The sequence below is a fragment of the Rhea pennata genome, chromosome 2 (genome assembly GCF_028389875.1).
Source record: "Rhea pennata isolate bPtePen1 chromosome 2, bPtePen1.pri, whole genome shotgun sequence".
NCBI lineage: Eukaryota > Metazoa > Chordata > Aves > Rheiformes > Rheidae > Rhea > Rhea pennata.
Genome location: NC_084664.1, coordinates 104,697,111 through 104,702,921, shown reverse-complemented (window position 1 = coordinate 104,702,921; position 5,811 = coordinate 104,697,111).

The following is a 5,811-nucleotide window of genomic DNA, read 5'->3' as shown; positions in this document are numbered from 1 at the left end:
CTTCACATATACCATCTTTGTTAGCCGTCTCCTGATCCAGGTTAGAATTCACTGTGCCAAGAAATTGGTTAGGTTGTGTCAACAGTGCTTCTACAGATGAGCTGGGGCCAGTTCTCCACCTTGGCCACTTTTCTGCATCCAGACATCTGCACGACTCACTGCAGACCTGAGCTAGTCCACCAGCAAACATACAGGCAATACGGGCAATTCCAGAATAAGACCTAGAGGCTACCCTAACAGTGCAGAGCTGCTCACAGTGAATTTCCATGTTGCTTATCCAACAGGCTGTAGCAATTATTCTCATAATTTATTGTGTGTCTTTGAAGAAGAGAAAAGCAACATATTATTTGCCTGACTTTAAAAGACACCCATTTGTGAGGCCTGAATTTATTCAGCTTTTGGTCCATAGACAGAAGCAACTCCTCCTTTCTCCTCTACTCAGCAGAGCAGACGTTAGTGCAGTTATCAAAAATGTCATTGTGCTGTTTTAACTCTGCTGATTGCCGTAATAAAATTGTTAGAGAACTTTGATCTTCAAAAATATTGAGCTGTGCTCATGCTAGAAACAAACACCACTATCATCAACAGAAAATTTCGTAATGGATTTAAGTATCTTAATTTCAGAAAAGCTCATCAATCATTTTAAAGTACATTTCCTCTTCAAATGAAATAAACAGATGAGAGTGGCACTCAAAAATAGGTGAAAATTAGAAACAGGAATCTGTTTTGAAGGAGGTTATTTTAAATTTTCTGTAAACAATCTTAATGGAAGCTTTTCCCCAAGTTTCCTTAATTTCCCCTGAGATATGAGAAATAATTTTTCAAAATGGAGGCATTTTCTCAAGAATTACTTTACAGAATAGCATCAGGCAAACCATCTGCTTTTCTCTTTTATTAACATTTGTCTACTATTTAATGCATTAGCAAATAAATTGATTTAGATGGATTGGCCATTGGTGACCAAACTATATGTGTGTGTGTGTGTGTGTGTGTGTGTGTGTGTGTGTGTGTGTGTGTATAATCAAAAAAATTTTCTTGTTGAGTTTGCATACCCAGTGAATAGTACAGTAGAAAATCTTTATCATAGATACTGCGAGTAAATAAGAACCTTACTAATGCAATTCTTTTTAAAAAATGCAAGACAATTAAAAAAAAACATTGCTTTTTCTTAGACATATGCATAACAAATAAAGATACGGAATATCGCAACATAATCAAAGAATGAAGTAGAAGCAGTAGCACTTCTCTGATCAAATATGGCACCTGATATATATGTATGGTATGGATAGTTTATCTTCAGTAGTTATAATGAGATCTTAGCTCCATTTATACCTTCAATTGATTTCAGCAGTGCCAGTAACCACTGCAAATTTAACTCTAATATGAGACAAAATGGGAAAGAACTTCCTGTATACTTCATATTTTTTGTTGTTTTTTATTTTTTTTTCTTCAGTAGATTAAGCTGGGGTAGTGGGAGGTGCTTCCAAAACAGGAGAAAATAATACTTTGAAAAAACTTACATACCTTAACTACTATAATGGAAATGGAATTTATTTACAGAAAATCTACAGGAATAAATGAGAAAATAAAGTAGAACATTCACCCTACTGTGAAACCCATAAAATATATGTGATGCTGTTATATATAAACATTCTTAATAAATATTATAATGTAGGAATATAAATAAATGATATTATATAGAAATAAAAACAATGATATATAAAGTATTTATAATAAAAGAATACAAGAACTAGAAAACCAGAAAATTTGGGCCACAGTTATCAAAACAACTAACAATCTACAGTGATTTTGTGCATATTGCTTTCTTTGAAAGGCTATTATTTTCCCAAACTGCTTGAATATTTATCATCTAAAAATTAGGTTCCTGTAAACAGTTACAATAAATTGCAGATTACAATAAGATGATGACAAATGCATTTTCTGAATTATACTTAATGGAAGTGGAAAAGAAGGCATTTAGTACATTGGCTATTAAGTAAATGATCTTCCTTATATTTTTAATTTTCCCTTTTCCCTTGAATAATCATCTTAAATTGACATGAAACTAAAGTTATTGTCGAAGCTGTTAATTTTAAAAATACTTTAAAGATACTGGGAAAAAAACACAACAGCCAGTCCAAAGGCAGAAGCATTGCACAACAGTGTATTCCCTTAAAATGCAATCATATACAATCACATGCCTGTAAAGAGCAATAAAAAGGCAGGCATTAATGTCCAACCGCCATTCAGGCCAATGAGCTAAAAGGAGAACAGTTGTCAGAAAACCATAGTAACCTATGTCAGGCAGGTATATAGCAATAAGAAGATAAAACATGGATACAGTGGTTATAAAATTGGTTTTATTGTCAATGAACATTCATAATTTGGTCTCTGATTTGTGTGCCTGAGCAACAGGGACACAAACCAAACTGGACTCAAAGTTATGAAATCATGTGTAATCATACTTTTCAGTATAAGAAAGGGGGAAAAATATATCAAAATAAAGAACTGACCAGCAGGTAGACCTTAGTCAAAGTCATTAGAACTAGAGTTCCAGATTTTAGGATTTTATGGATATCAGAACACAATTGGGAAGATTTGTATTATTAAAACCAAATGTCTAGTCCTCATTATTTTGATGCTAGCAACTGTGATGCAAATGTAATAAAGTGATGTAAGTACAGAACATTACAAGATGGTCTAAATATATGAACTGTCCAGATTATTTCAGTATATGGTTTTAAGTCACGAACCAATTTATTTGAGCAAACCTGCTAATTTCCTCCTATGCTGTCACCTACATTGCAAGACTGTAGCACACCTAAATGAGCTCAACCTTGGCAATAAACTGTTGCTCTTATTGGGATATCATTGAATGGTAAAGGTTGGAAGGGACCTCTGGAGGTCATCTAGGCCAACCCTCAGTGCAGCCCCGTATGGGGATTGAACCTGCGACCTTGGCGTTAGCAGCACCATGCTCTAATCAACTGAGCTAAACTTGCCCCTGTTTGCTGACATCTTTGGACAAAAAAAAAAGTCTGCTCCAAGCACAAATTTTAAGCTATGCCAGAACTATAACAACATACTGGTACCATATAGAGAAGATCGCAGTCTCTAATCCTCCTCCCTCTTTCTCTCTACCACTGCTCCAAATGCATACACGACCTCTTTTATTTTTGCAAGTTGCAATACCCATCTAGTCACATGTTGACTACATCAGCCTATTAATCTGTTGAAAAGTACTGTTTCTTTTTGCTCTTTTAATTTGGGTGTCTCCCCTGCCTTGAAAGATCCTGATTTTTCATGAACTGCTTAATGCAGTTCTCCACCTGAAAACGTAGTTCCTGTACAATGTTACAGCGACAGATGATAAAATAGTTCCTAATTACATGAGAGGAAAAGAAAGCACCCGTTCTAACTTGAAGTAACATGATTTATTGTCAGGCCTTCAAGAGGTTTAGCTAACTGAGCTTGCCTGGAGAGGTTCAATGAGCACTGGAGGCACCATAAAGAAAACAAAAGGAGTGCAAAGGCAAGAGGAAGGAGGGAGATGGGAGACAGAAAGAAAATGAGGAAGGTCCCTTTTGGTAGCTATACTAATTTAAGCCATATTTAGCTTCATCCCTAATGAAGAGAAAGCTAAGGTATGGGAATAAACTGTGGGAAAGCAGCTTCAAAGTTTTTTGGATTACTTTCTTTCAGCACTGTAAGGTTATTAGTGCCATTTCTACAAAAAAGCTAAAGCCTTTAGATTCACAAAGGAGCACAAAGAGACAGACATGTGAAAGCCTCCAGTTGACACACAAATTGGATAACTTTACTATCCTGAATCAACTTTTTTTTTAGTCAGATGTCTACAACTCTATTTTAAATAGTGTAGGAGGCTGTAGAACAACATTTCTAAGACCAAATTTTTATTTTGTTTCACGTGCAAGATATTCTACTGCAGATGTTACCTAAGGCAAGATAGCTGAAAGCAGAAAAACGTTTTTAGCCCAACTGGTTTCTTCAGTTATGGCAAGAACTTTGAACATCTTGCTTTCCATTCCTGCTGCTATTGGCCTGCAGCTGAAGACACTGGTTATATTAACACCATGTACATATACCAGCTGGATCCTAAAAATAATTGCTCATTTAAATGATTGTGTCCAAAATAAAGGGGGGCATGAATTGAATATAAGAAAAAAAAAATGAGAAACTACAGAACTATCTTACAATTAAATTGAATCTTTACTAGTCAAAGCCCTCCTTTCTTACATGGGTCTCTTCCTCTTTTTATCCCCTTTTGGATTAGTCATCAAACTCCCAAGAGTCCAAAGAAGGAATCTACTATGTTGATAAAAAGTCTTTATTATTTATTGTATTTTTTTTCTTTGAATACCACTGCCAACCTAGAAAGTTACTCATATTATTCAAACTGGAAGTACTGGTTTTACAAACACCAGCTACACTTCATAAGCTTTCCCAAATGATCCACTTAGAGCTATTCTTCCTAGTTTAACTCTGCCTTTGAACAAAATACTCAGCCTAATGCTGTTTTTAAAATATTTATCAGCGACCGAAGATTTGAATTATTTGAATACAAGCTCTTAGGTTTGTTATATTACTGATAACATTTAATCATGATTATAAAGCTTTTTTTATACCAAACATGTATCAAAAATCATTTTAGGTACTTTATATCTGAAAAAAAAATCAACAAGTTTCACCTTGAAAAAAATCATTTCCTTTTGCAACTCTAATATAGAGTCGCAGTTTCCTGAAAAGGACTTGGCCTGCTAGCACTGAGCTGGACCAGCTGCACAAAGAAGCACAGGGCCCTTGGATAAAACTCAAGAAAAACCTTTAATTTGCAATAAATGGCTAGGTTATAAAAACGTAAAACTATTAAGACACATTCTGACCTCAAATTATGTAGTCAATTAAACATTTCACAGATTTCAGTACTCAGGCAAGAATGTGCTTGAATATTCTCACAGCCTCGTGAGTTTTAGTGATTTCTTTTTAACCTTGAAATCAGTTAAGCATGCGCGCAACTAGTCATATGAGTAATCGCACCGACCCTTAGGCGATTGCTTAGGTAAGCAAAATTATGTGGATTTTTGTAAAACCGGGTTCTTGATTTGCATCAGTTACATACTGCAGGCAGGAAACGAAGGATGCAGTAGCTTCAGAAGGAAATCATTTCACCAGCTCAACATCACTCAGCCAGAACGACTTTCTGAAAGTTTTTAAAACCGTATTTGCCCACGGGTTTGAATTCCACCTCCCCCCCCCCCCCGCCCCGGTCACCTCCGTCACTCTCGCACATCCTAGACCAGGGGCCGCTTTGTCGCTCTTGGTTGAACGCCCCGTTTTCACACACACACACGCACGGGGGAGGGCCAAGCCCGCGGGCCGCGGGCAGCGCGCGCGGCCCACGGGAACGGCCCGGCGTGAAAGCGCCTTGCGGCGGGCTCCGAGCCCGGGCGGCGGCGGCGGCGGCGGCGGCGGGCAGCGGGCTTCTGCCGCGCGCGCGCCGCCGCCCCCCGCGCAGGCCCCGCGGCCCCCGGGCAGCGCGGCGGGAGGGGCCCGGCCGCGGGCAGCGAGGGAGGCGGCGGCGGCGGCGGCAGGGGGCGGGGAGGGAGGGAAGGAGGGAAGGAGGGAGGGCGGCCGGGCCCCGCCGCCCGGCTGTACGGGCGCCGCGGCGGAGCCGTCCCTGCGGCAGGCGGCGGCCATCGCGGGCTCGCCGCCCCCTTGCGCCCCTCCGAGGACGGCGGGGTGGGGGCAGAGGAGGCGGAGGAAGCGGCGGCGGCGCCAGGAACAGGGAGG